This window comes from Danio rerio, chromosome 16, assembly GCF_052040795.2.
Source record: "Danio rerio strain M-AB ecotype USA chromosome 16, GRCz13ab, whole genome shotgun sequence".
In the NCBI taxonomy this organism is placed as follows: domain Eukaryota; kingdom Metazoa; phylum Chordata; class Actinopteri; order Cypriniformes; family Danionidae; genus Danio; species Danio rerio.
The window spans coordinates 24,120,001-24,132,890 of record NC_141036.1 but is presented as its reverse complement, the minus strand read 5'-3'; the positions used below and the strand labels follow the sequence as shown (position 1 = coordinate 24,132,890).

The 12,890-nt window shown below is 38.0% G+C and overlaps 1 protein-coding gene across 25 annotated transcripts in view; it reads left to right on the top strand.

Annotated features, from left to right (window-relative positions):
• The first annotated feature begins 783 nt into the window (after nucleotides 1-783).
• Nucleotides 784-12,890, top strand: part of ddr1 (discoidin domain receptor tyrosine kinase 1) — a 73,702-nt gene continuing 61,595 nt past the window's right edge. For all 25 annotated transcript variants that reach the window (XR_015511328.1, XR_015511329.1, XR_015511322.1 and 22 more), the window contains exon 1: nucleotides 784-1,148. The gene's annotated coding sequence lies outside the window, so the exon portion shown is untranslated. The remainder of the gene's footprint in view (nucleotides 1,149-12,890) is intronic.

Sequence of the window (12,890 nt, the reverse complement as noted above, 5' to 3'; positions counted from 1 at the left end):
GATGCCTGCGGTCAATAGGCTTTGAGAAACAATATTGACTCTCTAGGTAGACTGCTGTTTCTCTCGGTCCACTATTTACCTCAGTGTTGCTGAATGACTGCCAACAAGTTTCCAATTCTCATCTCCTTCCAATGAATGGGCAAGTAGCAACACATAGCTGTGGAAAAGCTTTCTTTCACTTACCCTCCCTCCTCTACCTGTCCTATTTACCTTTAATATCGCTTTTCACTGACATTAAAGCACCACACCCGTTTCATTTCTGTGTATTTGTGCATGTGCAAAATCTAGCATCGTGTTGGAACTTTTTCAGCTCACAGCGTTTCTCTTCTTATCTGACCTCAAGTCTGTTAACACCAGTTTTTTCTGTCTTGCCTCAGGACATAATGCTATATTGCAGGGGTTTACTCTGTAATAAGGCAATCTTTTAACACTACAAAGTGGTACTTTCTACGTGTTGAAGAGAAGTCAACATAATGTTTGGTTATAAGAGTAACGGAAAGGGTTAACAAGGTAAATCCCGTTGTTTCCTTTCCAATGATATTAAATTTCTCTTATTCCCCAAATCTCTCCAATGCTGTAACACTTTTTTTCTTAAACTCTCTGAGGTATCATTTACAGCGGCGCTGCCAGGTCACGGGTTGCTTGCTTAACTCGCTCAGGATTGGTCAATTGCCTCATGAAATATTCAAAGAAGCACCTGATTGAGGGCGGCCATTGGACGCAGCTAGTGCAGTTATGTAAATGAGCACCTGGTCTTGTTTGCAAGCCCTGAGGGGAAGAGAAAGAGGTCTAAAAGCTAAGCGCTTATGAGCGCGCGGAGAGAGCAGCACTGATTGAGAAATAAATAAGGACGTCCGTGTCATTTGTCCTCACAAAAGAGTCGGATCTAACAGAACATTCCTTGTTTGCAAACCTTCTTGCGTGCTGGACGTACAACTCCTTTTGCAAACTTTCTGCCTGTCGCGTTCTTGAATTAGTTTATTTATTGGTGCTTTTGTGACTTTAAGCACAAAGTCATAGAGCAGTGCCAGACTATAAGTTATTTACCTACTAATATAAAAACAACCTGCCAAAGTGAACAACTCGGATTTACAAAGAAGATCAGGCGACGCATTTGAAGACGTTTTCACGGTCTGTCAGACTTCTAGGTGAGTAGAAAACACCGATAATGGCATGTGGGAATAGTTTATATGTTTAGCAAGCTGTCAGACGTTACTTTTGACTAAAGTCGTTGTTCGTAAATGCTCTGTCGACTCTCACATTCTGAGTGTCAGTGTTTTTTTTTCGACCGCCGCATGGAAACAGACTCGGCTTTCCATTAAATTCCAGTCAGTTGTTTCAGACTGTGCTCAAATGTGTGAAGTCGTCGCGCGAGTAAACTTAACTGTCTCTGTCTCGTGCATGGCGGCCAAGAGTATCGGTGTGAGTGTGTGTGTGTGTGAGAGAGTGAGGAGTTTGGACGTCTGCCACGGTAACGTTACCGAGAATGCGCTCGGTCTGCTGCGGATCCTGTTTGCTTGTCAACTTGTTACTCTCACACCCCTCGCCGAAATTAAATGGTTTCTGGTTATGATACCTAGAACTAGAGTTTAATAGCAGCATTTATCAGAGCTGATTCTGTGAATTAGCTTGAAAACTGCTGTGGGTCATTCTGGCGTTATATTTACCCACCTGTGGCCCCGGCATTTCGCGTCAGTTATTATTTATGGGCTACCGCAATGTTGCTTTCAACTGTAATTGCAGAGGAGTCTAGAAAACACACTAGACTGACGAGGAATGGCGTTCAACCAGTAACATTTATGCAAACGTCTTATCAGACCTACTATGTCTGATTTATGATCGCTCTTGGTGTTTGAATTAATTTACAGCCTTTAAATAACGGTCTACCACATTTACCAGTTTAATTTCTTTCCCTTTTCCTGCTAAATTAGCACGTTTTACTTCATAGATGGCAAAATACTAATTGTGTTTGTGTCTTGAGTCTTTCAGAGGGACAAATGTAATTAAACAGCTCTTAAAATTTAACCATGTGCTAATATTATGTTTTAACTTTTATTTCTAGTCGACAGATCTGTGTATTTGTTAAATATCATTTCAAAGACTGGTATATATTGGTGCCAGATGTTAACATTGGGATGCATTGGGTTAAATGGTAATGATTTAGGTTAAACTCTCTTACATGACCACTGGAGGGTTGTGCATTTAAATGAGGATGTGTTGTCAGGTTTTAGATACAGATCTGTCTGTTGCCGTTTCCATAAGATGTCTGTTCTATCACAAATTGATGAAGCAAACTACAGGTGTAAACTAATTTGAACATGTTTTGGTTAAACTATTACTTGAAATCATTTGGTTTGGTTAGATGATAAGGGAAAATGTAAAAATCAACCATGTTCTCTTGCCAGTTCTGATTCTAACCCAGAATTTGCATATACATTTGCACAGTGTGTGAATTATACATTGCCGATTGGGAGGGGGGTCAACTTTTTTTGTTTGGTAGGAGTCGTTTGGTAATACATGCCTCAGTGAATCAAATTTGTGAATGTATTGAAATTACGTCTTATGTATTAATAAAATGTGTATGTTTCAGTGTTTTAAGGCATATTTAGTGACAATTTAAGAGGTTGCTGTAGTTAATACAAATTGTGTCTAATTTTTCTTTTTTTTAAAGCTACATGCAGATATAGAGTAAACACTTATTTTGCAAGAAACATGATTTGTGAATACTTAAGATCTCTGTCAGTGCTCTAGAACTGCCAGTTTCAGACTGTTGAATGATGTTTTTTTTCAGCATTGATTGCCGCGATTTGCATTGAGAATGGTATACATCATTTTAGGGGGTATCAAATGTATATTTATTTATATTATGCATTTTCAATTATTAATTGGAGTAAAGTTCGTTGTTGTGTGGGTAGAAGAAGACAAGGTTAGCGATATTAGGTAAGTAATATATTTTTATTTTATAAATGCCCAACACTCACAGCTGTATATACTGTATGTGTGTGTGTGTTTTTTTTTTTTTTTGCATGGCTGTTCACTGTTGTTATAAATGTGGCCAATACCAGATTTTCAGTGTGAACACATCATTGTACTAAACTGAACCACATGCGCGAAAGTACTATGCACGCACAAAAATGTGCGTGAAGTGAAAAAAAGCATGTTGTCAAATTGTTTAATTTGATTATTGCCATTTTCACAGACAACCCTTGTATTTTTTATGAACTGTAAATGGTTGTTTGCTATATATAAGGGTTAACTTGTTGCAACACTTGTAACACATTTATTCTTTAATTCTTTTAGTTTACATTTAGCTAATGTATTAATTATTTAAGTGAAATATAGCTTTTTCATGTAGGTCTATGGATTTTGGTATTTTTAAATGTGGTATTTTAGTATGGTGGGATTTTAAATCTAATTGAGCAATCCTTTTTTTGTGGGGATTATAGGCTAATGGTTAATGTTTGCTTTACAAGCGCTAGTTGTCATTAAAAAAAATAGTAGAAATAAACAACCTTCATTTTTGGTAAAGTATTTGCCCTGTGTGCCATTCGCTATGCCACTGAGGAGTAAGGCAAAGCAAGTTTGTTTATATAGCACATTTCATACACAATGACAATTCAAAGTGCTTTATATAAACAGGAATGAAAGAGACGAGTATAAAAAAAACAAATAATAAAATTTAAAAACAGGTTAGAATGTGTTAACTGGCTATAAGATAATGAAAAAGAAAAGAAAAACACAATAGTGCGATCTGTCGGACGTAGCAAAGTGCTCATTCAGTAATGGCACAGCTAAACGGGTGTGTTTTTAGTCTGGATTTAAATGTACCTAATGTTGGAGCACATCTGATCATTTCTGGAAGCTGATTTTAGCAGCATGGGGTGTAGTAGCTGAAGACCGATTCACCCTGCTTTGACTGAACCCTTGGAATTTCTAGTTTATATGATCCTAAAGATCTGAGTGATCTGTTAGGTTTGTATTCAGTCCTAGACCATTAAGTAATTTATAAAAAAGTAATAATACTTTAAAATCTATTCTGAATGTTACTGGGAGCCATTATAAAGACCTGACGACAGGTGTGTGATGTGCTCTGATTTTCTGCTTCTGGTCAGAATCCTGGCAGCAGCCCTCTAGATGAGCTGCAACTGTCTGACTGTCTTTTTGGGAATGCCGGTGAAGAGTCCATTTCAGCAATCCACCCTGCTGCTGTAAAAGCATAAACAAGTTTCTCTAAGTCTTCACTGGAAACAAAGTATTTAATTCTTGCAATGTTTTTGAGATGGTAGTATGCTGATTTAGTTACTGCTTTGACATGACTAGTAGAGTAGAGGATGTTTGAAGCATAAACCAGTAAAGGATAAAACATGCATGTTGATAAAAAATTTATGTAAAAGTAACATGAATTCCTACATAACTGTTCACACTGCGGTCAGATTGTGAAACATCAGGGGCTTCATGTACAAAGACTTGCGTTGAATTAATACTAAAACATTGCGTATGGGCAAAGCTGTAAATGTAAATGCAGTAAAATAAATCAGATGTATGAAACCCTTCGTATGCGGAATCCCATGCATATTCTCTTTGTACATCTGAATTGACGTGAAATTGAGCGCAAAACCCCTCCCTGCCTCCTCCCCTGTATAAATATGGGAATGACTCCACTTTGGCAAAACTGTTTGCAAATTTGTCATCGAATTAATGACAAAAGAAAAAAAATAGAGTGGGAGAGTTTAGCTGACATGGTTAACTCAGTGGGGTCTGAACAATGCATTGTGAAATAATTAAAAAGGAAATGGTCCAATGTAAAAGAACAGCAGCGCACCACCAAATTGTGGCCCGAACAGGCAGGAGAACGGGAGGCTGAACTAACACTCATTGAGGAGAGAGTTGCTTCAATTGTGGGCGACACTTTACTGTCTGGAGTAGTATCCGTGTCTATGGGAGACACGCATGTATTAGAAGATCACTTTGTTAGGGGGGTACAGCTGCACCCCTCCACTGTTATCAAGGTAGCGCCACTGACATTTCAGCTGCCCAATCGCCCGCTCAACTGACCTGGTGCGAGGATGGGCATCATTGTATTTGCGCTCTTGGTCAGTTTGTGGGTTGTTGAGGGGGGTTAACAGTAACGTCTTTAATGGATAACCGCGGTCTCCTGATATGCAGTTGAATAATTATGTTCAATAAAATAAAAATGAAACTTATCTGGAATAATATATTTAAATACATCACTCACCAAGAAGCCACTCATCTCACACCATGCCCCCTTGGAGCTTCCTCGCTGTCTCCCTTTCCAAATTTGGACCGAACTCGGCATAGAGCTCCAAGAGGATAGCTCCTGGAAATATGAAACGGCTAATAAGTTAGTTATTATCGTGGGCTAGAAAATCACTGTAATCCCTAAAAATTGCGTTCTCTTAGGATTCGACCATTGTCAATGTCCTATAATAAGGCCAACACTGCCATTGCCATAGACTAAAGCAGGTCGCACACCAGAAGCGCCGCTCGGCGCCGCGACACGGCGCATACATGACAGTTTAAAGTATCACACACCAGACGCGCACATTCGAATGATATTTAACATGAAACTAATCAGATGGCGCTCTGTGGTGCGGCTGAAAAATGAACTGCGTCCTGAGCCGTCGCCGGGCGCCGCCGACAGCCGCCGACTTGCGGCGCCGGTGTGTGTATCCTGATAGAAACCTATGTTTAGAATTCTAAAATACATGGCGCTGCGTGGCGCTGCGCGGCGCGCCGCCGAGCGGCGCTTCTGGTGTGCGACCTGCTTAAGGGTTGTTTACATTTGCAAATGCTTTTATATGTTTTAATCACATAATTGGTAAAAAAGGAAATATTGTTAATTAACCCAGTTTATCAATTATTAATGAATAGCAATGTTTGGTTTTGTTGCGATACCTTGTAGTGTGCAATTTAACATAATTGCCTCTAGGAGTCGCCAATGGAAATAAAGCAAACACGCACAAGAAATACACATACGCCAGACATGAAGTTGGTGCGGACCAATGCACATTCTCATGTTAATTTCACCGCTTTTGTGTGTAAGCAGTGTTGATGCATGAGACCCCAGATCTGTATCTGATTTAACACCACATATGAAAGTGGCACAAATCAGATTCCAATGTGGTTTGGGCTGTTCATACTGTCATGACAAAAAAAAATTTGAGTCACGTTTAAAGAAAAAAAAAAATCTTATTTGGGCCACATTTGCCTGCAGTGTAAACGTAGCCTTTGAGACCCCGTTGATAAATCAACTTATGTCAGAGAAATCCTTTCAAAGCCTGTAAATGGCATACAAATACATTCTTAAATGACCTTTTCATTTCGAAAAGCTGAATTAATCTTTGTGATGAAGCACAGAAGGAAATTACCATGGTAACCATACGGCAGTTAAGGGATTTCATGCACTCGGTTTCAAAATCTTTCATCATGTTCAATTATTGTAATTAAAACGATTTAAGTGTTTTATTATATGGGGTTAAAGGTAGGGGGGTTTCATCAAAGTTTTTTGTGTCTGAAGAAGCAAAGGAAAATGCAGAGTATGCGTAAAAGCAGTGAAAAGATGCTATTGAATGCACCATAAAGCAAAAAATTCCCCTTCCCCCTTTTCTATCCTCTCTGTTAAAAAAGGGGGTTTTGGAGTCGTGTGAGTAAAGACACAATGAAAAGGGAGTTGAATTGTGCTGTGTCACCAAGGGAGGGGACCAAGTGCCAAGAGGGGTACAGAGGAATGTGTGTGTGTGTGTGTGTGTGTGTGCGTGTGTGTGCGTGTGTGTGTGTGTGTGTGTGTGTGTGTGTATGTGTGTGTGTGTGTGTGTGTGTGTGTGCAGGCAAACAAATGCTCTCCAAACATCTCTGAGGAGGTCGACAGCATTGATCTGGGCAGTGAGGGTTTTATTATGAGTTTGTTTGTGTGGAAATTGCCCAAGAACTCCTTGTCGGGGCATTATCCCAGGGAGGTTGGACCTGATGTAAATACAAAGAACTGTAAACTGCTTTTCTTTGCAGGTCTTTGTGTTTAAACTCAGCATGAATTGTTTTATTCGTGCATCTCTTAACCTGTTTCGTCCTCACACTCGTGTCTGTGGATGGCAGGGTAATCTCTGACTAGCGTGTGGTGGGTAATGATAGAGGGGTCGAAGGAGAATTGAAAGAGAAGGAAAGACACGGGTGGCATACAGAGTGGAAATGTCCTCTCAGTTGGAACTAACATCAGACGGTCTTGTTTCATCTATTAAATTGTCTTTTGACACACCCTATAGTTCTCCTCTCTCTCTCTCTCTCTCTTTCTTTTTTCACTTCACAAACTTGCTGTTATTCAATCACCTGAGCATGTCTGTCTGTCTTCAAATCACATTTTGTTCATCTCCTGTCTTCCGTCACTGTCTGTCCGTCTGTCTGTCTCCATGCTGTCATGTCTCGATGAAGCTGTAAATCATTTATCTATCCATTCATCCGTTCGTCTGTATCTCTATCAGTTACACATCACTATCTCTATATCTTCAGTCTCTTTTGTCAGCTCCATTGCTGTGCTGTGGGTGTTTATGTGTGCATACATTTGTCATTGTCATAAAGGTAAACATATGAACCGTTTATATTTGAAATTTTGTCTTTTGATAAATTTTATTCAGACGTAGTTACGCACCTTTTCCAATGAGCATTTTTCATTTTGACATTCATAGTGTTTTGATGTTATAATGAAGAAAGAATTGATGAAATTCTTGAAAACCCTCAATTTTGCCATGAAAGCAAAATATTATTATTTTTTTGATAAAGCATAATCATAATGTAAAAAGGAATTGACAAAGTAAAAAATAATTCAAAATAATGGCGTAATCCAGGGGTTCTCAACCTTTTTCACTTTGTGGCCCACTTCTTTGTCTGATAATTTTTTGAAGGCGCGCCTATATATTTATATATATGTAAATATATATAAATATATAAAGTGCCTTCAACTATTTTCTATTATTAGCATTTAATAAAAAAATATAATTTTATTTAAATGTATTTATATATAAAACTAAAACTATCTATCAGAGCTGCACGATTCTGGCTAAAATTAGCTTTTGCAATTATTATTATTATTTTTTGCCTAAAATAAAGATCACGATTTTCTCACTATTCTGTATATGTAAAATAAAGATTAATATGAGTGGGCTATTATTATTGTTATTCTCAAACATGTGGTAAAACAGCAATAGGCTTTGTGTAGCTGTACTGTTGGTTAAAATGCTCAATTTTATATAGACTTGGAATGGTGGACTTAAAGACTTTAGATTTGTCCTGGTCATTAATGCTTATGATAATTTTGATGTTAAATTATTGAGTTTGAGACATATGCTTACAATCTGCTGTTTCCTGCTTAAAAATCTGTCACTGACATAAAGCTGGGCGATATGGCAAAAAAATATCGATAATTTTTTTAAAAGGTTAGTTAATGGTCACATCATTTTTAGTTTTGGATGAATTTGGATGTATTAGAGTGAAATATACTTTATTTTATTTAGGGATGCTAACGAGTACTTGATGAGCTATTGATTGTCAATAACACTAATCTATTGATCTTATCGATGACTGATTAAACATGAACATGTAAAGGTTTAGTTATGCTTTTCGCTGTGAGACACATCCACGCATTACATAATCAAGTGTGTGCAGTTTACCTTATACAGTAACCCTCTTGACATCGCATATAGCGGGACGCATAAACCCAGTTATTTGCAGATCTCCGTTATATCCGTGGATGTTTTAACCAAATTTGTCTGACAGACTAGCACAAATAGGCCTATGCAGACTCTTATTTTACAAATCGCGTATCACAACGAAAAACATGCGGGGAGCCGTAAAGGTTGTATATTTGCCTCCTGTTAGTGATGCGTAAATGACGATTATATCTGCGAGCGGTGCGGATAAACCGTGGGTAGGGTAATAAAAAAATACATTATAATTAGCAAATTGCAAGTCGGTGGCGGGTGTATAGCTGGACATGGCAGTGGATCAGCGAAAAAGCAGAGAGTCAGCTTAGCATTATTCACTGAAGTCTGCAGCTAGGTGCGTTTCGGAGGCAAGGCGGAGATAACGCGGCCGCGCAGGGATATGAAAAGCGGGCAGCTCTTTTCTCAGAGTAAGGTGGATAGGGAAGATGTTGTACGACTTCAATTTTGCAAACACATAGAAAATGTATTGTTAAAGACATCAGGTAAGAGGTGAATGACATCTTTATATTGATTTTATTCAGAATAGAATGCGGCATACTGCGCTGAAGGACTTTTTTCTTTTCATCAGTTTTTAGCTGGGTAAGGGGTTATTCATGAATTAATAAATGTTTAATTATATTTTCTTTTTTCTGTTTACCACCAAAAAATATCATTTGACTCCTTTGTGTTCAACAAAAAACTAACTCAAATAGGTTTTAAAGAAGAGAAGGATAAGTAAACGATGACAGATTTCATTTTGAGTGAACTCTCTCTATTATAATTCACGAAATTTGTAAAATCAAAAAGATCACAATCTCAATTCGACCCCACACGATTTTAATTCAGCATCTCTATGATTTAGCCAATTATATCTTCAAGTTCGGGAGAAGCATAAAGGCGGTTGCACACGTCTTCACATTGTTTTAGCTCTATCACTGTCTCTACTCTACTAATAGCTGGTGTGTGGTGAGCGCACTGGCGTCGTTGTCCTGTGGCTGCCATCGCATCATCCAACTGTATGCTGCACAATGGTGGTGGTCTGGAGAGACCCCCCTCATAATTGTGGAGCTCTGTGGGTGTATGGCCATACACCAATAATGCGCTATATAAACACAAACATTGCATTGTTTTAAATATGTTGCATTTAAAAAGCATTTGATGATATGTTTTTTCTTTCATATCAAACACAAAGTGTTTATGAAAATAAATGTTTACTGGGTCAGTATAACTACCTTTATATAATGTTAAATATAATGCAAGAGGGAATCTGATAATGACAAATATCTGATTTTACCAGTGAAAAAATGATCTAATAATATTGCCAATGAAAGATTGCAAGCATATGTTTCTATGTTCAGAATTATGAATAGTTGTATTGGGATGTCATGACTTTACTGTACGTTAACAACCAGGACAAAGTTGAAGTCTCATTTTAGCCAGAATTGTGCAGCCCTAACATCAACCTAAAATGGGTGCTCAGCCAAACAACAAGAATGACAAAAATTCAGGCTGCGTTTGAAATCATTTACTTACATAGTATATAGTACGCTAAAATCAGTATGCAAGCCGAGTAGTATGTGCGAATTCATAGATTTCAAAAAACAGTATAGAAGAAGTACCCGGATGACCTACTACCGGTGAGATTCTGAAGTGCGCATCTGTACGCTGTGCCATGGTGCACCCCGACAGAATCCATGAATGGGAATGAAGCATCGCAACTCACGCGGGTAGGTGATGTGATCATGACAAAATGGCGGATGAGTTCCTTTCATACTGCTCACATTCAAACTGTATAATTCTAACAGTCGAGTAGTGAATTCAAATGTAGTACCCACTGATGCCTAGGCCCACCTGGAATCTGCGCGCGCAGAATTCTGCAGATTTTCTGGTGATATTTAGCCCATAATTAATACTGTGTGTGTACATCTATATTTATTCAGTTTTAATAAATTTCAGTAATATTATTGACTAATGTGAAAATGTTCATCTGATTTATGCACAATGCAGTTTGTAAAGTAATATTTTCTGTCTTTTACTAGATATATTATATAACAAACTTGCTTTATTTACCAAATAAAGTTAATCTAATTGAATTTGCATTTTATACATTAAATAAGAGTTAAAAAGATATTGTTTTTTATTTCATTACATATATTAAGGATTTAGTTCTGATACTCCCAAAATAATTCCGCAGAAATCCGCAGACTTTTACCAAAATTCTCAGCAGAAGTAGCAAAAACGTCCGCAGATTCTGTCTGGCCCTACTGATGCCTCATTCACATTAGCAGCGACTTTGTAGCTGCCTGTTGCTCTGGGTGGCGACCTGCTGCAAACACAGGTCTGTGTAGGTCTACAGCACTGAGAATACAACCGGCGTCTGAGCGAGCTGAGAGAGGATCATGTGAGCTCTACTAGTGCTCCTATTGGCTGTCGCTCAAGAAAGTCGCTCTTCATTTGCATTTTCAACCTTGTCACGTAGCTCGACACACCCACTAGGTTCAATGGTCGCTGTTGTCTCTTTGACGAAGGTTGCTGAAAGTTGCGCACTCTCTGTTGAAGTGAGGAATTGCTTTGTCGCTGCGATTTGCTAGTAGTGTGAACAAGGCTTAAGTAGTAGGCTATTTCGAATGCAGCCATACACAAAGGTGGCAACACCAAAGCTCAAAAAATAATAATTTATTATAACTTGCTTTTCTTTGCCCTCTCCAGCTTTTCAACCAAAAGATTTAAAAGTAGATATTTGAGTATGATGAATTCTGTCTTACTGACTCATCATGCTCCTTATTATGTGCTTCTTGTATTTTATGAATCATTGAAGACATCAGTATTCATAGATCCTTGGCCTGTGTGTATGTTACTTTCTGAGGGCTTCATGAATCACCCTTACATAAGGGTTCTGTTCTGGCTTCATTAATGACTTGCATGCAGGGGTAACCGCAAAGTGAACCATTTCACCCAGATTTGCACACCACAGCCACCTTTAAAGCAACACGCTGTCCCATGAACCACAGGAAGAGCAACAAACTAAAGTATCATTCAGGTTGATTCATACATGAACAAAAATGAGACCTCATCAAAGACAAAGTGCACACCCTGTTTGGTGTAATGTACTTTCAATAATGCAAGCAAACAACTCATTAACATGTTCTCTTAGTGCATTTAGCAGGTGTATAAATTTAAAAGTTCTATGAAAATGCATTGAAACAAGCTAGGCAGCTTGTATAGACGATCTGCATAAAAACGAAGAGATGTATACATGCTTTTTCGTAACCGCTCCCGGGCTCATTTATCTCTGCAGTAATTACTCACGGCTTCAAGCAAACATATACAAGCTTTTGAAAGTTGCTGGAGTAAACAGGAACATTCAACATCAAAGCTGCAGCTTCGCTTGGCCTGAATCTTGACTGCCAAACACTCCAGAGAAAAACAAGACCATGACAACAACTTAAGAAAAGTTTTCTCTAACCCTCCAGTTTTTAGTAATCCTCAATATTGCACCTACGCCCTTGTGTTAGTATTGCTTTGAGCTGATTTTTTCTGCTTTTTTTGATATCTGAATACATCACATCAGCGGTCCAGATGTGTCTCATGCAATCTAATGCTAATCTCCTGTAAGGTTGGTGTTGTTTTGGGCAAGAATCACCGCTGTTCACAGTGCTGAGCTTTGCTTTACACCTTTCCGCTTGACCTGTTCTCAGTTTCTCATTACTTTTAAAAAATGCCAACCTTTTCTGTCTTTTCACCTGTTTTGAATTAGTCCTCCTCAATCAAGCTTTCATTGTATTTTTTGGTTGTTCTTCAAGGTCTGAAGTCAAAGCTGAGATTTTTTGCATGAAAGAGCAATATCAGATTTCTTTCTTTACTTTCGGATATTTTAGAGCCTTCACTGTGATTTGTGTGTTTAAACATGTGCATCATTGTATTGTTATTTTCTTTACTTTTTATTTGCCTATACTTCATGCAGTGAGTTTATTTTAGTATGTTTGATTAGTTATTTTATTGATTATAACTGAAATTTGATTTGTTTATTGCTGCAAAAATCTTATTCTTTAACCTCCAGTAGGCATAAGCTGGTAAAAGATTCTGATGGTATGATAACCATGGATAATTTTTTACGGTATTTGTGATTTACTGCTCTAAAATATATTTATTTTAAATGTCTGGGTAAAAAAAAAC